Source organism: Artemia sp. Qi Xiang Cuo, chromosome 5 (assembly GCF_049724085.1).
Source record: "Artemia sp. Qi Xiang Cuo chromosome 5, ASM4972408v1, whole genome shotgun sequence".
Classification (NCBI taxonomy): domain Eukaryota; kingdom Metazoa; phylum Arthropoda; class Branchiopoda; order Anostraca; family Artemiidae; genus Artemia; species Artemia sp. Qi Xiang Cuo.
Window position 1 is genome coordinate 43,573,250 of NC_142798.1, and position 25,681 is coordinate 43,598,930.

The 25,681-nt window shown below is 39.4% G+C and overlaps 1 protein-coding gene and 1 pseudogene across 1 annotated transcript in view; one reads left to right on the forward strand and one right to left on the reverse strand.

The window, feature by feature from the left end:
• The window catches only part of LOC148952166 (uncharacterized), an 81,007-nt gene that overhangs the window by 18,246 nt on the left and 37,080 nt on the right, over positions 1-25,681 (reverse strand). The window lies entirely within an intron of this gene.
• On the forward strand, positions 21,672-25,376 carry LOC148952167 (large subunit ribosomal RNA; annotated as a pseudogene).

Here is a 25,681-nt window from a genome sequence, read left to right on the forward strand (position 1 = left end):
ATAGACGATTTCTGGCTCTTCATTCTCGGTGCGTACAAACAGCTCCTCCCACAGACTCTTCATTAGCGGGTTACTAATGTTAGTATTTGTCAGCGGTCCAATTACCCTGGAACACGTATTTTGGCGAAACTTTCTCAAAATGCCATTGAAACCAACTCGAGACTTCGAAATCTACTTGTAATTCCTAAAAATATCAAATAATAACATTGCACTTCCAATTACCTATTTTCATATATGTATTGAAATATATTAATTTAAAATTAGTTTCTTTAAAATCTAGTGTTCTAACGTTGAAGCCAAGTTTCGCGTTCAAGAGAAATCTGACTTGTCTACCCGTGAAAAGACCTAATGTTGCTTATGTTTTTACGTTCTCCGGAGCCCTCGCAAATAGGTCCGGATTTTTATAATGGGTGAGATAGGGAACGATCATACTGTCTATTATTTATATATTGTGCTTCTTAGGAGTTAAAGGTGATAGGTCATAAGGCAGCAACTGAAAGAAGAAAATCTTTCAGTATTTCTAGCAGAAACGACTACCAAAAATGGTTTTGTTTATTATAGACACCATCACTGAATAGCCACATTGTTTAGCTACAAACTGATAATTTAAGAGATGTATTTTAGTCGTTGAACAGGAACTATTCCCAAGAAAATCTTTAAAGATAATTTTGCTCTCCTATAAAATTACGGAAGGGAGGATATTCTGGGAGCAGCAAACCAGAGGAATGATCGGCGGCTCTTTCTCAACGTCCTGGCTCTTGAGGCAAAGGCTCTAAATAAAATTAAGTTCTAAATAAAATTACGGAAACGTGTTCTATCCTAAAGTTAAGGCTTCTCCAAGTAATCAGTTTCGTGTGTTTCTGATTATTAACTTGCTAAAAAAGAGATATTTCTCTTGTTGGACCCCTTCCTCTCTTTCTGAAATAGTATTTTAACAGTGCCCTTACGAGGAGCTCTAATTTTAGATTTCAACGGTTTAAAAAGCATCCAGCAAGCAAAATATTGTTAAAAAATATTCAATATGACAATGAACAAAATATAATCCTTGCAAAACTCCTATGTAAGTCAAGCAGGATAGTAGCATTTTTTTTTCTTTTAAATAATGAAATTTTAATTAATAAAGACTTGTTTAGGGTTATTTTATCCCCCTCGCCCCCACAGAGAAAAACAATTTTTCTTCATTACTCTGTTATTTGTTAATCCGCAAATCCTGTCAAATTACTCCAAAGTCTGGGACATCATTTAGATGTTGTTGTGTGATGGAAAGATACATGAATTGTCCCCCGCCCGGCGGGGGAGGAGCTTATTAAAACGTATCGTCCCAAAAACGGCTCGATAGTATTTTCCCAATATTGGGATTCTAATATTTTCTCACCTGAAAAACAATGATCTAAAAAAAGGCTATAAGCCATGACTTTGGGAAAATTTGCCCCCCCCCCCCGACTACTGACGCTCAAATCCTCTGAAAAATTTTAGTCGGACAGAAAAAAACTGTCAAAATGAAGTTTGAGGCTGTCTGAATAACAATCGCGTCATAACTATTCCTAAGGCTTCCAACACAAGTTAATTACGATAGTACTTTTGTGCTTGTTTGATTAATTAGCCGCCTTATCTTAGCAAGATATTCGACTAAAAATGTTGTCATTTCAGGTTGGATTTTTAAATAAAGTAAGTTTATTTTTCCTTTGCATAGTCCAGGTGCACCAATATTCATGAATTGACAAGGCCAAAAATAAAATGAATGTCATACAACTAAATCTAAAAAAATTACATAAGAAGAATTTTTTCTTATGAGAATCAGGGTAAGTAGAGAAAGAGGGGTAACTCGGCACCAGGGTTACCACCCCTACTGATTTATCACTATTTCTAGTGATTTCTTATATTGCCTAAATAAAAAAAAAATCACTAAATTAGCACATAAATCACAAGATTATTGAAGAAAATTACTAAATCAACCAAAACATCACTGAAATCTAGTAATTTTTCTTTCCTAGGTGGCAACCCTGCTCGGCACGGGGTTTTCAGGAGATTGGGAATTCCCTGCTATTCGATGAACCTATACGGCATTACCTATGGGCGTCACAAGGGGTTCTCAAGGGATTGGTAACTCTCTGCTAATTGGTAAACCAACACGGCATTTCCTATGGGCGTCTCACGGCATTTTCTCCGCGCGTACTTGGGCTACTTAGTGTATCTATTAATACACACGCATTTTCCCGAAGTTTTTTGTGGGCGCTCACATACGGAGATAGCAGCATTTCAAACAGTTCGTGGTAACGAACTGTAAGTAAGGAGCGACCCGGCTCAATGGTAACCGAAACTCTAGAAAACGGGTTATTGATACCAATAGATATATCAAAAGAATCAGATTTCAATGCTGATTTCAAATATATAACTTTCATCAAGTTTAGTGCTACCCGTCAAAAGTTATGCGCCTGAGACAATTTGGCTGATTTTCAAAAAAAGAGGGAAAGACCCCTTAAAAGTTATAGAACTTTAATGAAAATCACACCATCATATTCACCGTATCAGAGAACCCTACTGTAGAGGTTTCAAGCTCTTATCTACAAAAATGTGGAATTTTACATTTTTTTGCCAGAGGAAAGATCACGGATGCGTGTTTATTTGTTTGTTTGTTTGTTTGTTTGTTTTTTTGTTTTTTTTCCCCAGGGGTGATCGTATCGACCAAGTGGTCCTAGAATATCGTGGGAGGGTTCATTGGAACTGAAATTAAAAGTTCTAGTGCCCTTTTTAAGTGACTAAAAAAAAATGCAGGGCAACTAAACCCCCTCCCACGCTCATTTTTTTCCCAAAGTCACCCGATCAAAATTTTGAGAAATCCATTTTGTTCAGCCTGGTCTAAAATATAATAAATATGTCTTTTAGGATGACTTAATCCCCCGAAGTTCCCAGAGGGAGGGCTAAAAGTTATGAACTTTACCCAATGTTAACATATAGTATTGGTTATTGGGAAGTATACAGAAGTTTTCAGGAGGTTTCTTTTCGGGTAGTGGGAGGGAAGGGTGGGTCAGTGGTTATGTTGGAGGATCTGTTCATGAAGGAAGTTTTCATGGGTGAAGGGAACTTGCCATGAAGGGGGCTCCGGGATTGCCAGCTTTATATCTTGGTTATTGGGAAGTATACAACCATTTTCTGGAAGGATTTTTTCTGGAGGGGGGGGGCTAGAGGAGGGGGTTAATCTGGAGAATATGTCCGTGGAGGATGTTTCTTTGGGGTAAGGGACATTTCTATGAAGGGGGCGCCGGATTTCCAAGCATTATTTAAGAAACGATCAGAAATTAAATAAAAAGAAACAAGTTTTTTCAACTGAAATGTAAGAAGGAATATTAGAACTTAAAACGAACAAAAATTATAACGTATGTGACGGGGTTCTCCCCCAAGTCAGTACCTCGCTCTTTACGCTACAGTTTTTTTTTAGTGCTTTCAAAAGAGCTATCTATTCTAATTAAACGGCCTTTGTGATTCAGGGGTTTCTTAATCAATTTTTTTTTAAATTTTAACGTAAAGAGCGTGGTATTGACTAAGGGGATAACCCCTTCATATAAGTAATAAAATATACTTAATAAAAAAAAAAACAATAAAAAAACAAGCGATACGGCTCAATAGTAATCGAAACTTTTAAAAACGAAATTTTGATGTCAATAAATGTATCAAAAGAATGTGTTTATAATGCTGATCCTAAATATATAAATTTTATTAAGTTTAGTATTACTCATCAAAGGCTACGAGCCTGAGAAAATTTACTCGATTTTTTAAAGAGGGGGAAACATCCCCTACAAGTGAAAGAATTTTAATGAAAATCACACCGTCAGATTCAGCGTATCAGAAAACCCTATTACATAGGTTTCAAGCTCATATCTGCAAAAATCTGCAACTTTGTATTTTTTGCCAGAAGAAAAATATACGAATATAGAAGTTAGTTACGTAAGTTAATTTGTAAAGACATCCATTTAGCAAAAGAAAAGTAAAATTTTTATACAAATAAAAGCTGCATTAACTAAAAAACGATCAGAAATTAAATAAAAAAAACAAGTTTTTTAAACTGAAAGTAAGGAGCGACATTAAAACTTAAAACGAACAGAAATTATTCCGTATATGAAAGGGGCTGTCCCCTCCTCAACGCCTCGCTCTTTACGCTAAAGTTTGACTCTGTCTCACAACTTTATTTTTTAAAACAATAAAAAACTTTAGCGTAAAGAGCGAGGCGTTGAGGAGGGGACAGCCCTTTCATATACGGAATAATTTCTGTTCGTTTTAAGTTTTAATGTCGCTCCTTACTTTCAGTTTAAAAAACTTGTTTTTTTTATTTAATTATTATCTAGACCAAGCCTTTATGCAATAGCCCCTGGTCTAAATTCTCCTTTTCAGTTTCTTAAAATACCTTTTACTTCCAATCCCACACAGCGAGTGTCTAGCATTCTCACAAAATAATTTCAGATTCAAGAAACAAATTCAGCGTGTCAAGATAATAGGTTTTTCTTTACCAAGATTGCGTCATACTATTTTTATTTGGTACTCGTCTATTATCTAAAACACACTCGAGAAGTGAAGTTTGGTGACAATAAAATATGATGAAAATAGAATACCTTACTAGAAAAATTGTGAAGGTCATTTGTGAATTATTACATTGGGAGCTTCGGCGTCGGCTGAAAATCTCAAAGACAAAGAAAATTTCATTATTAACGCAATTCTTGACCTAGTTCATTTTAGTCCATTATTAACGCGATTCCTGAGGACACCGGTTAGTTTTCTTTGACTAGTGATAGATATAGTGTCTCACCATGGATGTTCAAGAATCATTTCAGATTGTTGGAAGGGCTGCAACACAACTAAGACGGAACAGGCAGGTTTCACTCATTTGAAAGTGAACCACAAAAATAATTTGTCGACCCAGAAGCCGGCGTCTCTACCCAAAAAGTAGAGAGAATGTGGGGTTCCGCAAAGTGGAGGAACAAACAGCACCGAGGTACATCCCGTCATCATCTCTTGTTTTGTGTTGGAGATAGATATATTTAGTTTTAGAGAAATTTATATGATTAGAAAGTATAAATTTTGTTTTTTCGGCCAAACGGAGCAGAATTTCTTTTTAAAATTCAGGAAAGGGTTGTCCCTAAAAACGTTCTAGAACACCTGCTAGGAAAACTGCCCAAAACCACCTCAAAAGAAATGTAATTTGATCAGTCTGAAAGCTCTTCGAATTTTCTGTGGTACCACCCGCTTTGATTAAAAATTTTGCGGACAGATTTCCATTGTCTTTTTAATCAAATTTAATAATCAAATCACAAACTCTCAATACGTTTCAATGATAAGTAGTCCCATCGGAGAATTCACTAATGGACCCTTTGCCTTTGAGACAGTCAGCCGACATTTAGGCTCACAAAATGAGGCTTAAAGTATCGAACCCTATTAAGGTATGTGTAGACATACGTAGGTAGCTATGTAGACCTAGGTAGGTAGAGGTAGATGGGTAGCTAAATGGGGAATTTCCGCATTTCAAGTTTGTGTTTCTGATTTTTTCAACTTTCTGTTCGCGTGTTTACGACTTATTCAAGTTTTTTCAAAATTTATAATTTTTGTAATAAAGCTTTATATACCATTGATTTAGATGGGAAATTTCTAGTGGTTTCAAAATCCGTTCAAGCTTCGTTGTGATTTTCCAGTTTTTGTTCGAGTATGAATTCTTGACCCGTGTCGTGTGCTAGTTTTCCAGTTTTATGATTCTTGAATAGCTGAAGATATGTGTGGTATGATAAATATTAGTATATCTAGTGTTTTCGTAAACGCAGGATGACTTTCTCTTGGTCGAGTTTTATAAATTGAAGTAAGAGTGTTGAAATCCCAATAATGCCTTTTCAGATTAGTTTCTTCCTTAAGTTATGGGGTTTATGAATTTTTTATCCCTACGGAGAGTTAGTTTTCTATTTTTATGATTTTTGAATAACAATACATATGCGTGGTACTATAAATATTGGAATATCTGGTGTTTTTGTATATATATGCTGACTGTCTCTTGTATTGAGACTGTAATCATTGAATTTCACTATTGTGTGTTTTGAGATTGCTTTCTCTTCATAAGAGACGGCAAAATCTCCAAGCTTTGGCTATTCAAATTAAAAAAATACTAATTTTTATTTGTTAGAAAGTGAAAGAATGTTAAATTATAAGGGTTTTATTTGAATAAATGTGAAATTTACAGTCATGTATGTCCAATATTCTAAAAAAGCGTATATGCGCGAAAGAAAAAAGAGTTTGCACGCTTAACTTTGAAAAGAAACAACTTTAAATGAAGTATAAAGGGTTTATTTAAAAAAAATATGATATTTAAAGTCATATATGTGAAAAATTCTAAGAAAAAATGAATAAATATTCGCAATATAAAAAAAGGGCTTCGATGCTTGAATTTAAAAAGAAAGAGATTTAAATTGTAGTATAAAGGGTTTATTTGAAGAGATCTGAAATTTACAGTCTTTTACGACGTCCTAAAAACGTGAATATTCGAGACACAACTAAAAGGCTTCGACGCTTAAATATGAAAAGAAAAACTTTAAATTGAAGTATAAAGGGTTTATTTGAAGAGATCTGAAATTTACAGTCTTTTACGACGTCCTAAAAACGTGAAAATTCGAGACACAACTAAAAGGCTTCGACGCTTAAATATGAAAAGAAAAAACTTTAAATTGAAGTATAAAGGGTTTATTTGAAGAGATCTGAAATTTACAGTCCGTTTTCTGAAAAACGTCCGTTTTTAGGACGTTTTACGACGTCCTAAAAACGTGAATATTCGAGACACAATTAAAAGGCTTCGACGCTTAAATACGAAAAGAAAAAACTTTAAATTGAAGTATAAAGGGTTTATTTGAAGATATCTGAAATGTACAGTCTTTCACGAAGTCATAAAAACCTGTATATTCGAGAAACAACTAAAAGGCTTCGACGCTTAAATATGAAAAGAAAAAACTTTAAATTGAAGTATAAAGGGTTTATTTAAAGAACACTGAAATTTACAGTCTCTTATATCAGAAATTCTAAAAAGCGCATAAACGTAGCATAAAACAAAGGTTTCAATGCTTAACTTCGAAAAGAAAGAACTTTAGATTGAAGTATAAAGGGTTTATTTGAAGAAATCTGAAATTTACAGTCTTTTACGTCCGAAGTTCTAAAAAGGTTAATATTCGTGACACAACTGAAAGGCTTCGACGCTTAAATATGAAAACACAGAACTTTAAATTGAAGTATAAAGGGTTTATTTTAACAGATCTGAAATTTACAGTCTTTTACGACGTCCTGAAAACGTGAATATTCGAGACACAACTAAAAGGCTTCGAAGCTTAAATATGAAAAGAAAAAACTTTAAATTGAAGTATAAAGGGTTTATCTAAAGAATTCCGAAATTTACAGTGTTTTATATCAGGAATTCTAAAAAGCGTATAAACGTAGCATAAAACAAAGGTTTCGATGCTTAACTTCGAAAAGAAAGAACTTAAGATTGAAGTATAAAGGGTTTATTTGAAGAAATCTGAAATTTACAGTCTTTTACGTCCGAAGTCACAGGCAACGCTGTAGCGTTGCCTATAGTAAAGGCCATACGGCTCCAATGTTTTATTATTTATTATTATTTTTTTCCCCAGAGGCACTTCATATGGAAGGGGTTGTCGTAGAAACTTCAAAGGGGGATCATTCGATTGGAAATCGAGAGTTCTAGTGCCCTTTTTAATAGTCGAAAATGATAGGAGGGCAACTAGCCCCCCCCCCGCCCACAATTCCCCCAAACACATCCAATCAAAATTTTGAGATAGCCATTATGTTCAGCATAAATGATTTCCAGATAGAAAATATGTTTTTGAGGAGGAAACTCCCCCACGACCCTCAGGGCAAGGGTTTTAAGTTATGCCCTCTGGGCATATAAGGTTTTTATAGAAGGCGTTGCCGTAAAAACTTCAAAACAGGCTCAATCGATTGGAAATTAAAGGGCTAGTGCCCTTTTTAATAACCGAAAGTGATTGGAGTGCAACTAGCCTCCCCCCCCCCCCGACACCCATCATTTCACCAAACACATCCAATCAAAATTTTGAGATAGCCATTTTGTTCAACGTGGTTAATTTCCAGATAGAAAACATGTTTTTGAGGAGGACACTCCCCCACAGCCCTCAGGGCAAGGGTTTTAAGTTATACCCTGGGGGCATATAAGGTTTTTATAGAAGGCGTTGTCGTAGAAACTTCAAAAAAGGCTCATTCGATTCGAAATTGAAGAGCTAGTGCCCTTTTTGATAGTCGAAAGTGATTGGAGTGTAACTAGCTCACCTCCCCCCCCCCCCGCCCATCATTTCCCCAAACACATCCAATCAAAATTTTCAGATAGCCATTTTGTTCAGCGTAGTTGATTTCCAGATAGAAAATATATTTTTAAGGAGGACACTCCCCCACAACCCTCAGGGCAAGGGTTTTAAGTTATGCCCTGGGGGCATATAAGGTTTTTATAGAAGGCGTTGTTGTAGAAACTTCAAAACAGGCTCATTCGATTGGAAATTAAAGGGCTAGTGCCCTTTTTAATAGTCGAAAATGATTGTAGGGCAACTCCCCCCCCCACTCCCATCATTCCCCCAAACACATCCAATCAAAATTTTGAGATAGCCATTTTGTTCAGCGTAGTTGATTTCCAGATATAAAATATATTTTGAGGAGGATACTCCCCCTCAACCCTCAGAGCAAGGGTTTTAAGTTATGCCCTAGGGGCATATAAGGTTTTTATAGAAGGCGTTGTCGTAGAAACTTCAAAAGAGGCTCATTAGATTGGAAATTAAATACCTAGTGCCCTTTTTAATAGTCGAAAGTGATTGGAATGTAACTAGCCCCCCCCCCCCCCACACCCATACGTTACTCCAACACATCCCATCAAAATTTTCAGATAGCCATTTTGTTCAGCGTAGTTGATTTCCAGATAGAAAATTTGTTTTTGAGGAGGACACTCTCCCACAACCCTCAGAACAAGGGTTTTAAGTTATGCCCTGGGGGCATATAATGTTTTTATAGAATGCATTGTCGTAGAAACTTCAAAACTGGCTCAATCGATGGGAAATTAAAGGGCTAGTGCCATTTTCAATAGTCGAAAATGATTGGAGGGCAACTCACCCCCCCCCCCCGCACCTAATTACGCCAAAAACATTCCAATCAAAATTTTGAGATAGCCATTTTGTTCAGCGTAGTTGATTTCCAGATAGAAAATATATTTTTGAGGAGGACAGTCCCCCACCACCCTCAGGGCAAGGGTTTCAAGTTATGCCCTGGGGACTTATCAAGTTTTTACAGAAGACGTTCTTGTAGAAACTTCAAAACAGGCTCATTCGATTGGAAATTAAAGGGCTTGTGCCCTTTTTAGTAGTTGAAAGTGATTGGAGTGCAACTAGCCCCCCCCCCCCCGACGCCCATCATTTCCTAAAACACATCCAATCAAAATTTATTTCAGCGTAGTTGATTTCCAGATAGAAAATATGTTTTTGAGGAGGAAACTCCCCCACAAACCTCAAGGCAAGGATTATAAGGTATGAACTGGGGGCATATAAGGTTTTAATACAAGGAGTTGGCGAAAAAACTACAAAAAAGGCTCATTCGATTCGAAATTAAAGGGCTAGTGCCCTTTTTAATAGTCGAAAGTGATTGGAGGGCAACTAGCCCCCCCCCCCCGACGCCCATCTTTCCCCCAAACACATCCAATCAAAATTTTGAGACAGCCATTTTATTAAACGTAGTTTTAAGTTCTGGAAATTAGGTCTTTGAGGATAATCTACTACCCCCAGCCCTCAGGTTAAGGGTTGTAATTTAAGAATTCTCCGAATCCTTCCCATTATTTCTTATGGAAGAGATGCTCGTATAAACTTTATAGAGGGCTCATTTGACTGAAAATTGAAAGTTCTTGTTCACTTTTTTAAGAGTCAAAAAAGTCTGGAGGATAACTAGCCCCCCCCCCTCCTCCACGCCCTGAATGCACCAGATAAAAATTTTGAGATAGACCTTTTGTTAAAATAGTTCAGTTCTGATAACAAAAACTCCGGTGTCGACACAGCCCACCAGGGCCCGGGGGTAGGCGTTTTAAGTTATGCCCTGGGGCATAACTTATTAAAGGGGGTTTATAACTTATGGGAAGGGGTTTTGTATGGGAAGAACACATAGGAAATCTATTATAATTATCCAACTTTAAGGTTAAAATACATACTCTGTGATAGATGCAAAATTGCTTTGGCACACAAAATCCTATTAAGGTCAATTCCAAACAGTCGTGATTCCTTTGTGTCAGCAAGTGAAATGGTCTAAACCCCCTTATTGGAGGTAGTTTTTCAATCCATTCATTGTTGTCAATCGCTGTCCACAAGTTATGCAAGCTGTCTATTGTTCATATATAAGGTTTTTATCAAAGAGGTAATCGTATAGACTTTGAAAAAAGCCTCATTCGATTTAAATTGAAAGTTCTAGATCTGTTTTTTAAAGTCAAGAATAATCAGACTTTAAGTACCCCCCCCCCTCCATGCCATAAACTCTTAAAACTTTTTTCTATCAAAAACAAACAAAAATTAATTAAAAAAAAACTTTCCGAAAAATAAGTTTTCAGAGAAAAGTAAAGGCAATTTTAAACTTTATTTCATTTGATACAAATACATTTTTAAATTAAAACTAAAAACGACCAGAAATTCCTCTTAAACCATAAATGGAACCCAAAACGAACAGAAATGTAATAAACAATCATATCAAAAACATGCAACAAGTAATAATATAAATTAATAAATATATCTTAAAGCGAGTAATGCTTAGATTGAATATGAAAACTAAGCTTAAAACGAAAACAAATGTTTTGCTATTAAAGTATAAATGAAACTTAAAACGAACAGAAATTAAATATACAATCAATGCGAACAAATATACAATATATATTAATGTAAATGAATAAATAAATCTTAAAACAAGTGAAACTTAAAATGAATCTGCAAATCAAGTTTGAATTGAATAAAAATTACAACAAAAAAGAGTTAGGGTATCGCCTCACTGCAGGACCCTAAACCTATTGCATGATTGTCAAATTACTGAAAATGAATCATATTTCCAAGTCTTCATTTTTTACTCATTATTGAAAATAAATATTAAAATTACAGTTAAATTTTGAAACGATGGAATTTCATCAATTAATATAATTATGCATCAAATATTCCGTTTAATTTGTTAGTTCCTTTCACGATTGGTCAAGGCAAATATAGTTTCACTACAACAAAATTTGGATACTGCCCCCTTCTTTAACTGTAAAAACCTAAAGCCTTCTGCTTCGTTGGTGCTTCACTGAAAATGAATTACTCGTATATTACAAATTTATTATTTTCCGGTTCTTACAGCATTGAAAATGAAAATAAAAATTACAGTGAAAAAAAATCTTGAACTGATGGATCTTTCAGCAATTAATATCATTATATATCTTATATTCAATTTGATTTTGTTTATACTTTCCAAGACTGTTCAAGACTAATATAGTTTTGCCATTTTTTTTAACTCTGCCATTTTTTCTAACTAATCGTGTTAGTTTGTTATGAAAACATTCTATGGCTTCTAGGCATTTCTATTTCAGCGGAAAACTGCACCTCAAACTTTGTGGAACATGCATTTTCTTGCATGAAACACCAAAATATAATAAAATGTCAAGTTTCGGAGTGTTCCACCACTCGCAAGCAAGTGCCATTGGTATTTTTGAATCTGCATGGTCAATTTAGGGGGTGGAGGGTAGGCTAATTCTCATAGCAGCCCCATTCCGTCGTGGTATGATTCACATTTTCAACACCTGGTATCCGGACTATCATATAATCTACCAAGCATACAACTACCCCAATTCAGTATCAATAAATAAATGAAACCCAAAACGAACAAGAACTATAATAAATATTAGAGTCAAACTCAAAACGAGCATAAATTATTATGAGTAGAGTTCAAGACTCTTATGCTTTCTAAAAGCCAGAACATAATTTGTACTTTACTGAAAAAAATTTCAAATGAGCTTTCTGAAAAAAAATGTGCATTGTCAATTAAATATACATATGCTGATATTTATTCCTTAAAATATGAATTAATTTTTGATTTCTTAAAGTTACAAAAGTGAAAACATTTCAAAGAATTGTTTTCAGTAAAGCGCCAATGACGCAGTAGGTTTTAGGCTTCTGCAGTGAGGTGATACCCAAACTCTTGTTTGTAGTTATTTTTATTCGATTCAAACTTGATTTGCATATTCTTTTTAAGTTTCACTTGTTTTAAGTGGCTTGATCCCGACTTTCAGTACGAGTACGGACTGCGAAAGCACGGCCTATCGATCCTATTGGCTTTAAGAGTTTTAAGCAAGAGGTGTCATAATAGTTACCACAGGGTTAACTGGCGTGTGGCTGCAACTCGTTCTGATCGACGTAGCGTTTTTCGACTTCGATGTCGTCTCGTACTATACGTTCGACGCATTATTAGCCAAGTTTATTTTGTGTAAAACACCTACTTTGACCCAGAGGTGTGGGTATACAGTAGTGAGACACGTTATTTGGAACCTACAGAAGTTAAAAGCCGGGGATCTAGTAATCCTGCGAAGTAAGAGATGACCCGCAGTGTCTGACCGGGGGGTTTGATAGTGGTCGCACGGCCACGGGAGCGTGGCTCCGTCAGTGTGAGTCGACCTGAAAGCCTCTGATGGTAGACTCTGTGCTTGAGTTCACACCGAGACCGTGCGTTCGGAATCACTGGTGTCTCAACATACCCTGGTCATTTCGATATTAGCACTGTGTTAGAGTTCTCCGGATCCAATTGTCGTCGGTTTCGTAACCGCAGGAGACAGAGACAGAGCAGCATCACCGTCGACTAACTCACCCATGCACTTCGGGCAACTGCCCACCTCCATAGTATATGCCGTGTGGCCCGGCCGGTTTTGTGGCCAAGTGCGAGAATTAATGGAAAATGCGATCTGCGGATTATCCGCAGAAGTACGTAAGTTTTGTATTGACAGCGGTAAATTCCACACACGTCAATGTAATGACTTTAATTGGTGTTTAGGCTTTTACTAGATTGGCTAGAGAGTCAAACTAGGTGAGTCTACATTACTAAAACAGGACTTGATGACAGTCTACCCCACGTGGCGGGGGCGAGGACAGTTTTATGACTCGGCTCGTGTGTATAGAAGACTATGTTACTATATTGACAGGGTCAGAGAACGTGACTAAAAGCGAGGCCTGGTTCTGTCTCTAGTGTAGGTCAACTCACAGGATTGCAGTTTGGTATTTTTGCATCTAATGCTTGTGGTTCCAGGCGGTCACCCGCACATTCAATTGACTCATGCCCCTTGTCTAACATATAGTCTGTGTTTTTAGAGTCTCATCGGGTTTTACCTGTGTGCGCTTCGCGCACACAGGGAGAGTCTTTGAAACAAAGTGGGAGAGGCGGAAGCCATAGCCCGAGTCCTGGTAGGGTTTATGGTAATTATACAGGCGTGTTTTGCCTCGTTGTTATAACTAATTTTCGTGGGCCGTTTATAACTTTTCCATAACCGAACGATCTTAACCCTCCACAAAGCGGGGACAAAAGAGTTGAGGACATTCCATAGTTGCTCAATTAGAGATTGTTGAGGGGGATTCATGTTCGGCACGCTAGGTTCTTCTAACATTTCCTAAAGCTTCTTAAAACACATACTTTTACGTATATAAAAAAAAAATGTATTTATATTACTACAGTTTGTCTTATCGGTAGATAAGTGTTCGGTACACAGTCTGTCATGGAGTTTTTGGACTGTCAGTACTGCCTCTATTCTTAGGCAGGCTGATCAAGAATTTAAAAAAGATTCACTCCCCTCACACCCGCCTCTGGCCATTAGACGGTTGAACAAGACTATAAAATATAGCGAGGCACCTACCTGTGCGTGAAATAAAAGTAACAAAACTATTTTAAATACTTTGTGATCTGTACATGAGTCAAGCTAATTGTAATAATATGAGCAAAAACGTATTACAAACTTTTTATGTTTCATAAATTTATTAAATGTTTTTTGACCGTTAAATCGCCTCGTTGCGGGTGGTCTACACCAACAGAGAGTAAAACAGTCAACTATACCTTTATAACGTTTTTTCTGATGACGAGCGTATCTAGTCACGGTCAACCGCGACTCTAGTAATTGTCTCATATCTGTGTAGAACATCTGAGACACGTTCCACTTTTTCAAATTTATTGTCACGGGCCTGAGACACTGGTCCGGAGAGGTGGGCACCTCCAAACATTTGTCCCAACGACCCCACTCGCCGTGGACCTTATTCTCTGAGCCATAAACCAGTCAACGGTGAGACTTGTGAAACAGATGGCCCAATTCCCTTATCTACACCCCGACACACCCGCGTTTGTTGTGTTTGATTTCAACTGTCTACGTTGGTCCCACAATATCTCAGGGACAAGGCTAATCAGACTGGCATGGACCCAGAAATAAAATATCGGCTGACCCCACCTATAAACTCTGACCCCTGACACATACAACCCGACAGATAGCGTTAATGTAAACACGTCAGGCTGGTGGACTAATACAACACTAAGGAGATATTGACGTAAACCCCGTCAGTAGGGTCGAAAGAGACAAACCTTTTTTTAGATTTACGTAAACACCTAAAGTAGTTTTGTCATTGTGAAAACTTATTATAGATAATTTTTAGCAACGTATTGAAGTTGTTCTATGACAACACTAATTTTAGAGTGACGTGTAACACTTCATTCGGTGCGACGTTGTCCAATCTTATGATCTCTATGAGGAACAAAAGAAATGCAGGTTTTCAAACACAAATATAATGAGCTATTTGAGGAAAACCCGAAATTCGTTATTACAGCTACCCCTATATGGAGCGAGGTTAGTTTAAACTTACTTTCTGTTAGACTACTACCACAAGTCTGATCGCGTTTATTTTAACCATTCAGGCGGGGGGTCGGTTATTTGATTGTTGGTAACTAGATTTTAACATTTAATTATAGAAACTAAGAAACTCAATATATATATATTTTTTTTATTTTTTCATTTTTTCAGTTTTTAAAACTATCTATCATGTAACTCGCTTAGCATTCAGGATTTGACAAATAAAGCCCCTATATAAATTGTGGTGGGTTTAAGAAACATCCAAAAAACAATTAAAATATTATTGGGTCGTGTTGGGGGTTCAGGAGCGTGCCACATTAAAATTTAATATTCTGAACGCAAAAAAAAAAAAAAATCAACAAATACTAAAATTTGGCTTGCACTTTCACCAGCATCGTTTGGGGGGGGGGCTACTTAAAATACTTAAAATTTTAATAAATTAAAAATGAAGAAAAAAACACGAAACTCTCGTAGGTGCTCTAACAGCGTAGACCATATAGTCCTATGTAATTAGAAAATTCTTAGTTCCAGATATGAGCATCATAATATCACATAGAATTAACTTTATGTTATAATCGGGGCCCACCCTCCCCGCCTTTAAGTAATTTATAAGCTTTATTTACAAAAAAAAAAAAAAAAAAAAAAGAATTTAGGTCCAATTCCCCAGACACTCGGCTGGTGGGCGCTACTTAAAATTTGCATGCTGAACCCCTGCCGATACTACACATACAATATCTGAGGGTGTGTATATATATCATAAAAAGTCAAGTGGATGTGGGTGTGCTATTGTGATCACTTGACTAGTAGGACTATGAAACCACTTATTAGAGTTTGGAGGAATCAATGTAATTCTGTGATACTAACATACAAAATAATTTTATCTTTTTTGTGGTGTATGTCGCTGTATATAGGTACTCTGTTTCCAAATCAAAATAGACTTAGAGATTTTAGTTATACATTAAATTATTGAATTAAACGACAAAAATTATTTTAGCGGGGAGTTGGTGTCTCACGTGTGCTATATTTACTTTTTGGAAGCAACCAACAAGACTTTTCGATTTTAGGTCAATCTTTCAGTCTTGTTTAATACGACAACAATAATTATAGAGTTTAGGTACACATTTCTTTCATGATTACGCGTTAAAATATAATTTTCTATTTTCTTTAATCAAGTAATTAGTTATTAATTATTCAAAAATAATTATAGAGTTTATTTAAACACTTATGTCTTATAGACACATAAAACACCGAATTACCCTTAAAAAATGGTTTACAATATTTGGTTAAGGAAATATTTTAAGTAATACAAAATGAATTTCAGAAAACTTCATGTTCATAGTTGTGAAATCGCTACAAGACCAATTTTGCGGGAGTTCAGACTGTACACTTTTTAACGTGTATATTATAAATAATATTAACTCGGTCTCTCGTTTTGTGTAGTTTGATCTCACATTGTCTATTCTCACGATATAAAATTAAGGAAACGTCTATGACGTCATCTCACGTGAAAATTATAGATATATCCACATTTTAGTTTTGTTTACGTATTACAAAATCAAAATTTCTTTTTAAGCTATTGACCTTGATGGACAATTTTGAGAGAATCAGCCAAAAATTATGTAAATGAACTTATTTATAATAATTATTTGTTACTTTAAATATATATGTAATTACAAATGAATAGACTAATAAGTAATGTTAGTATTTGTTCACGCGCTTCCATAAAAATTTATCTGGAGGTAGGGCTTTACAAGGTGTACAGTGTCGATGTTAGTGCAAGTTCAAACTGTCTATCGGTTGTTTGCGTTTTAGATAACAATGTCTCCTATAAATTGAGAAAAGTTCTTACCATTAAATGCAGGATGACAACGTGACAAAGAGAGTTATAGCCACATGTTAGTGTTGTTTTCTTATAAAAAACGCCCCATTACTGTTGTAGCTAATTACAGTGATTGAAAAGGGAGAGAGAGAGAGAGCATCAGTTACTTTCCGTTACAAGATTTAGGTGGTTTGCGTTGGGTTGATTGGTTTTTGTCATGAACGTCTATACTACTATTGACAACTATTTATGAAAGAATTCTAAATAAAAAATCTTTAGAATATATCTTTTATGTATATTTAAAGTTAAATTGTTAAAAAACAAAAGTTTTATTAACAATGAAACTTAGAACTCTTAATAATTTATTGCGTTGTTTTTTATAAACTTAAGGATTAGTGTCTTTGAAAAATATAATTTAAATGTAAAAATATTTATATCTTTATTTGTCATAAATAATTATAAATATGTCACAATGCAGAGACAAAAAAGTCAGGCGATGAGTTGTTACCGCGCTACACTAAAACTTGAGAGTGTGGGATTTACTCTGTTGACATGTTCTCCTTATATATCAATTTCAACATTACTCGCGTGGTTGTTCTTTGTGTAGCTCATTGTCTAATCTAGATATAACAGAGACTAACAGTCTATTAAATACTACTCATATAACAGTGGGAGATTTACATATTTGAGTAACATATACTGCTATTATATATGACGTAGAACGTTTATATTATGAATTTAGAGAAACAACTGACATAGAGACAAGGTGAACTACAGTACAGGAATTTAGTTTCTTTTCGTAAGCTAAATATATGTGTCTCTTCACGTATTGATAAGGTTAAAACAATTGGTAAGTTAATCACTATCAACCTCCCGGAACGGTATAGGGTGTACTTTTGGACAGTACGTTTCATAGTTAAATTTGCAACAGTTATTTTGAACATAAACCTGCTACACGCGCGTGGACGGGGTCAAAGGGTGAGTACTATCATATATTTGTCGCCTGCGATATGAGTGATAGATGACTTATGTAATCTGGGTTATCTTTGGAAAAAAACTAGTCAATTCGGTGTTGTGCAGATTGAGGTTGGTTTGAGCCCGAGTTACTAACTCTTATACTATCCTCGTGTGTTAGAGACTTCTATTTTAGAGTGTTGACTAAGGTATTATGTCCTTAGTTGGTTATCTATCTAGCATTTTAAGAGTTTCGTCAGTTGTATTTAAATTATTATTTAACTGTATTAATTAAAAATGTATATACCAATCTTTTTGTCTCGTATTGTATAAGTTTAATTATTTTAAATAGTCTTTGGTTACTTTTTTATAATTACTTTAGAATATGAGAGTCTCAAATATTTATACATTATTGACTCATCACAATCCCCCAGAGTTCGAACCATACACTTGATCAATCGCTAATTGTTTTTTAATTAGATAGTAACATCTAAGCCTTTTAGACATGTGGTAATAAGATATATCCGCACGGCAAAAGCTAAACTCCGTCACGGCCGTGGTGCTGAAGTGAGATCAATAAACCTCTTGATTCGGCTCGACACGTGGTGACTCTGTCGCAATAGCTCCGCACTCACTTTCTCTCACCGGCGACGGGACTGTAAAAGTTATGCAGTCAACCAGGTCTCGTTGCTGAGCTTCACATCTCCTTGGATACAAGGGGCACTTTTACAAGTGGGTCGAGTACGTTTAGTTATAATGAGACCCGAATCCAAACAACCATTACTTACTACTTCTCGACCCGGCAACCCTACCAGTACTGTACTTGCTTTCCTAACCACACCTCGGACTTAATATGAAGAGGCAAGTGGTTTGGCCTTAGTCCTCTTTAACGAATTTCACTCGTATACAGGGTATTTCCCCTATGGGGAACGCAGCAGTTGGCATACAAACTCATATAGCGGATCTTCAAGTTGATGCGGTTCAAAAGATCGGCGTTGGATATAGGTCTCGGTCAGGTGGTGCCGCCTCACGGTGGTCACTGCCTCGATCGGACACTTCATTGGAATCATTCGGGGTGCTCTTAACCAAGTGTCCTGTGTTGCCGATGCGTTTACTTTGAACATTTGAGATTTCTTCCAACAGGTGTACCGCGCATTAATACCACAGCAGGGTCTTAGTTTCGAAAACCTCTGTATGCGGCTTTGTTGGGTCTGGACTTGAGGTACTGTTGACCTTAGAAAGACATGGTATTACGTACTGATATGCGATCTTTTAAAGTTTTGAACCTTCTAACTACTCCCTACTGCGAAAGCATTTGAAAAGACAGATTTAATGAATCCATAAATACAGTCAGATGATAGACGTCGATCAGAGACCTGCCGAGTTCTAAAACGAAAATAATCACACCCTAGTGACGCAGCCGGACCTTTAATTAAGCAGTGGGCCGCTTACGGAACCAAACAGTGGGGTGGGTAGGGTGGACGTAGTGGTTCAAATCTTAACAATAAAGGCCGGGACTGAATGTCACCCCCCGGAGGTGAGCCTTCGTATGCCGGTTACTCCCTCAGTGACACCACCAATGCCAAGTTCCTGGGTAGTTGGGTCCGAGGTAGTTATATGGTGGTTGTCAGGTGTGTGGGCTTCAGGTAAGGGCGGATGTGGTTTATCTATGGTTATTTTTGATGACGAGCAATACAGATAATCTATACATCTCAATATAAGCGTAATAATCTGTGTTGCTATAACTGAGGATATGGGCACGTTGAATCGATCCCTCGTATGCGTATCACTCAAATTACGGAGATGCCCTTATCGGTAAACCGACACTCGATCTAGCATATGGCCTACGCCTCTAGAACTCAATGTCCTAGAGTAAAGTGACCCAGATGAACAACGTCCTAGTTTGGGCTAGTGTACTGAACGGATCAAATTGACTAAGAAATCGCGCGGAAGTGCACGTCCGTAGCGTTAGTCGATGATTTCAATTCCCTGTTGACTCCACTCGCTGCGCTCATCCAGAGTTACGTATGTAGTGATTAATTAGAATGACTCGCCAGGTACGCTGACGGGCCAGGCGGGGGTGTTGTGACATGTGTTCACCATTTATAAGTTCGTATCATTACATTTAGAGCAACGTTGTAATTCTTTTACAAAGATGTATGATACGTCTATTTTGCGCAAATAGATGTCTTATAGTTGCACAGTGGTTGAGGGGTGGGTTAGAAGAGGGTGGCGAGAGACTCTGGAACTGTGGGTGGTTTGTATTTTATCACTTATGAGGTCCGACTGGGTATGATGACAAGTGAGCTGCAAAAGTCAGTTTTTACCGAATTATCCACCATTGTTTTTACATCTTATTAGGTCTTAAATTTTTGAGTTGATTCCTGACGGTGTTTGCAGAGGTAATCACAGTGTGTTTTGTTCAGCATGGAAAAATTTCGGTAATCGATACTTTGTTTACGCCATGATATGTATCGGTATATTGTTATCTACTATTAGTCTCTACTTACCAGAATGGTAATTGATACTGACACAATTGACACTCGTTTACTACTGTAGGTTAATATACTCCAAGGTGGTGATTGTATGTTAAAAATACTAAGCGGGTTTGTGTTTTGTAAAATATAGTCGTTAGGTGTCGGGTATTGTTTAATTTTTGTATTTATAAATTCCACGTATTTTTTTAGGTAGTATTTCATATCCTTGTGTGGCTCTCGTTATGTGTCGAGTTTTATCTCATATATTTACCATATTGATAGACTTATGATGCTGTGTGTCTGTGGGACAAATTCTAGACCTCTGACATCTTGTACATTCGATTACTAAAACTGGGTTTGTTGCTGCACCAGCACCAGATTGGTGGGGCCCAGGAAGCACTCTCTACCCTTCCTGAGGGCCCAAGTGGTGCAAGACGAAGGGATGGGTTTGGTCAAAAGAGAGGGACGTGAGTCCTCAGGTGAGCCAAAGTAGCGCCCTTCGATTGCAATACTGGAGCATCGATTTTGAAAGCAATAAGCCAACCTGCTCTTGAATTCTAGATGTATATATTCTAAGGTTTAAGTTGGAGTGTAAAATTGACTTTTGTGGACTAAAGTGGATATCTGATTATCGGATAATGGAGTCCACACCGATAGACTAAAGGTAGAGACGGTGAGATTTCCCCCTTAGCGCGGGGAGGTATGGGTACACGTGTGCTCGAGTAGGGTCAGGGGGTGAGTACGACTGTTAACCAGTCATGATACTGACACTGTAGGATTGATCACTTGTCTCATAGGGAGAAGGATAACTAATCGAGACTCGTGAGTACATTTGAACAGAATTACTCATCTACAGTCTATAAAGTGAAAGCAATTTACAGGTCAAGCGATTGAGCTTGGACTAATTCTGGCTGATAATCGGATGTTGCTCTTAACCGGTCATGTTTAACATCACTGCTAGGCTCCGTGCTCCTCTTTTTATGTTATTAAGAACTAACTAGACTGTCCGCTATCTCTTCTCGTGGTTTGTAATCTGTTTAGGTTGAGATTAGGTTGTGAGAGTGCTTTGTCTCGTTATGATGTTCTCATGTGCCTCGGGTGTATGTGGGTTAGGGACTAAATGGTCCAAAGAGTGCAAGTGTTATCATCAATTATAAATTTCCGATGGCTCTGAATCTAGTTGATCAAACGTTTCCGGGTAAACCAAATTTGTCCTTTTCACTTTGATAAGGGGGGGTTGACCGAGATGAGTTTTATCAGTATGTGCTGTTCAAATTCGACTTACCACACGGAGTATGACTCCACCGTCTTTTCAACTACCACACTGTGACTGACAGACTACGTAACAGGACTGCAATAATATGACGGGTTGAGTGGACTAGTTTGTTAGGTGATGTAGAACTGTTGAATCCCAGGGGCTTGATGGCACTCCAGGGTTAGTGGTGACCAGGTGACTTTTGATGAATTTATTTACAAACTAATTACCCTGTCAGTTTATATAAAAACCCCCCGGCCTAAGATCATGAGAGACGAAAAGAATGACTTAAGAAGCTGATTCAGCGGAGTACCTGAAAAAACCCCGGTGACACAGCGACTAGACAAGTGCCGATGCCTCAGCCTAGCACTCAGGGTCACTTGAATCCTTCGGGAGGCAATTTCGACCGATGCAGTGTTTGGGAGCCTCGTAAGACCGTCGTGTTTCCAATCTACATTCCTAATGAATTGGGCACACGTTCCCCGCGAGGATGTCAGGCCAGTATGTATGAAGATCGCACGGCAGTCAGATGTCTCTATCGTGTAGTGGTTGGGTTGAAATCCGCGATCAAAAGGTTGTAAAAAACCAATCATGCTAAAAAACCCATTTTGAATCAAATCAGCACAGTAACGCTCGGGACAGGTGTAAATTACAATTAATAGAGTTAAACAGTTCGTGAAATCCTCCAGGGTTTTGAATCGGAAGGACTTTCGAAGTTCGAGCCAGCTTCGGGATCATCTTTGCGGGTAGCGAGTGCAGAGGTGATCGATGAGGGCAGACACGTCTGTTCTCTGGTAATGCTGGTCATAGACTGGTATAAAAGCGTGTAGTCCCGGAGGTAGTCTTACTCCGATCGCGGCAGGAAATGTTTCACAGTAACAAGTGCGAGGTGTGCTTCAGCGTAAAGATGCTTTAGTGCCGTAAATGAGTTTGCCCGGCTACTGGGGCGGTGAGTCTCTGGGTGGGACTACTTTGTGAGCGGTTAGTCGGCGTGGGCAGTCTTAACTTTCTAGACTCATGGACCCCGGAGTCTATCGTGTGTGCGAGTCGGAGTTCGAGGAGACGACAGATGGCGGACTGACTGTTTATTCAGTGCGTGCGATGATGAAGGGGGATCCGCTTCCTCGGGAGAGGGCGCATCCCAGAGGAGTCGTGATCCCTGTGCAGATGCGACGCACCTCGAGCACACATGATGGGACCCGAAAGATGGTGACCTCTGCCTGGCCAGGTCGAAGTCAGGGAAACCCTGATGGGGAACCGAAGTGAGTCTGACGTGCAACTCGATCGTCGGAGCTTGGTAGAGGGGAGAAAGACTACTAGAACAATCGAGGAGCTGGGTCCTCCCGACGGGGCCCACAGGATAGCTGGTGCTCACGCACATGAGACGGGAGTCTCCGCATGTAAAGCTAAGTAGGAGAGTACTGGGCGCCGTCCCAGCCTCACCCTCGTCGCCCACGTTCCAGGTGTGATAGGCCTTGACGACCGGTGGGGTGTGGTCGGCCCGTCGGGTTGAACCGAGGGAACCGTGGTCCTCATGATGACAGCAGAACTGTTGCTGAGGGATGACACACCTTTCATGATACCGTGCCAAAACCCCAGCCGCGACAAGCTCACTCGGACAGTAGTTGTTTTCGCCCGACGGCAGGCCGGGGGACCGGGAGGACGGACCCCGCGTAGGAGTTTGTACCACCTCACCTGCCGCCGCAACTATACCTGCCACTGGGAGGCACGTTAGCCGTGTGCTGGGGAAGGAGCAACGGTCGCAAAGCTCGTCGAGACGGGGTGATCGTCACGGCTAAGCTGGGGAGGCTTGAGGGCGCCCTGGGGGAGGGGCAGGGGTTGGGCGTGTGCCTGCCTGGAGTGGCACGTTGTGCAGATCGTTGGGAGCGTAGCAAATACTCGAGAGAGATCCTTGAGGCCTGTCGGGGGGGCAGGGACCATTAGAACAGTGGTTGGAACGGGGTCAGTGGGTACTCATACCAAACTGACATGTGCTCACACGACGAGCGTTGACCTAACGAGAATCTAAGTGATTATCGCACCGCGTGAAGCTACTGGAACGGGCGACAGTTACTCATGTAGTGCGTTGGTAACCTGGTTGGGGTCACGTGTGAATAATCGTATCCGTCTAAGCACCGAGACTTGGCCCGGGGACGCGAGCGGGAGGTCCGTTACGAGTTTTCCTTTCGGTTTTATGGAGAGATAAACCCTGGCCGTCCTCCTCGGAAGGTGAGGTGTAATCGTCCGAAGAGCGTTGCGCTTGAGCGACGTCCGAGACTTCTTGAAGGTCCTGGACTACCCGTGTGAGGGACAGGTCTTCTCCTCCCACCAGACCCGACTGATAACCGCATCAGGTCCACCCGGTGAACTGCCTCGATTCGTGCGCGGACGGTCGTTACGGGACATCGTCACAGAGGATCCGGAAATTCGGGATCCTGAGTTTCTCTGACTTTGGATGGTGTCGGGCTTGTAGCAAGATGCGACTGGCTACAGAGTTTGGATTGGGTGCTCGTACGGGAGCTCGATCCCGTCTCAAGCTGGTCATGGACGGCCTAAGTTGTGCTTGTGGTGCCGTTCTTTATCTTTGTGCGGAGCCTCTGCGCCGCATGACCTACCAACTCAGAACTGTCTCGATCATGTTTACTCTTAATTTCACCTTAAAACAAAGAAGGGAGACTGATCACTCGAGGGTTCACGAACTTTGATGTCGGTCCATTGCTATTAATGTAATAGTGACTATAGTCACAGCCTCGGGTGTAACCGTCTTTAGAACCACAGACTCTCTGCATTTAGAAACATTAATCTTCAGCTCATTAGAGCCGATATCGACTTGAGTAACTAGAGAAAATCTGTCCCGCTCGTCTGTCGAGTGACCCATCTGACAGTGGACCGGGACTGTTCACGTCTTAGTTGACCTACGACCCGGGGGAGATGGATTGGAGGTATGAGGTGTTGAGTGACCGGAGAGGTGGCGCCGCAGTGTTAGAGTGTCACTTCTTCACTGACAGACACCGCCTGGCAGGGTCTAGTAAAAGAAACCTTTTCTACTATGCCCGGACAGGGTTTTAAGGTGGTTGTTGTTCAATGTATTAACCAATACGGGGGATCTCTAGAAAACTTCGGATGCACCGCACAGCGGGGGCGGGGTACAGGGGTTGTCACACTGTCAAATGAGACCGCAGCGGTCCTAAGGCAAGCTCAGGGTGGCCACAAACCTCCAGAAGAGCAAACGGGCAAATGCTGGCTTGATCCCGACTGTCAGTCCGAGTGCGAACTGCTAAAGAACGGCCGCTCGATCCTTTTGTCTTTAAGAGTTTTAAGCACGAGGTGTCAGAAAAGTTACCCCAGGTATTCCTGTCTGGGGTCGGCCCCGCGTTCATAGAGACGTCGCTGTGGGATAAGTATAGGTCTGCTCTTACGATACGGTATAATAATTCTTAGACCCGTTGCGGAGTTTTAACCCAACTCAAGGGACAGGGATGTGTGTTTTTACCTTCATGAGAGCGTTGAGTTGTAACCTACAGACGTTCAAATACGGTGCTATCGTCCTAATGCGAAGTACGAGAGGACCCGCAGGTTCTGACCGTTGGTTGTGAACTTGTTCGATCGTACCCTGGTGCGTGGCTCCGTCAGTGTGATAATACCTGAAAGCCTCTGAAGGTCGAATATTAGCTGGAGGTCACACCGGGACCGTGCGTTCGGACTCACTTTTGGCTAAACAGAACCTGGTTCTTTATCTATGAGCAATTGGTGATAGTGCATCGGAACCACGGTTCTGCAGTTGCGTGCACTCAGGAGACGGCGCCAGTTCAGCTTCACCGTCAACTACATCCCCTAGTACCGCCTGTCGACTGACCAAATCCATGGGCGAATCCGGGGTGCCCGGCAAGGTTGGTGGACCATGGCGAGCTTTACTTGACACTGATATATTATGAGAATCAGCCTACGTCCTTGATTGATGTAGTGCCCGCGGTAAAGTCACACAACGTCACGATACTTACTGTCAAGGTGTGGTCGGAGTTTACGAGGGTGTATCAATATGCCATAGTTTTGTTGATCCCGTTCTCACATAGTACGTGATGTCAGTCTAAACACCGGGGAGTGTGAGATAAAAGGTTGCTTACTCTTCACTAGTTTCAATACTAATCTTTTACTATATTGACAAGGGCCGTGTCCGTTACTAACAGCTCGTCCGTGGTCTGTCTCTCGGGGTTTGCCAAGCCCAGGCCGTACGTGTGGTCTTTTTTTCGCGACTTATGCGGGTG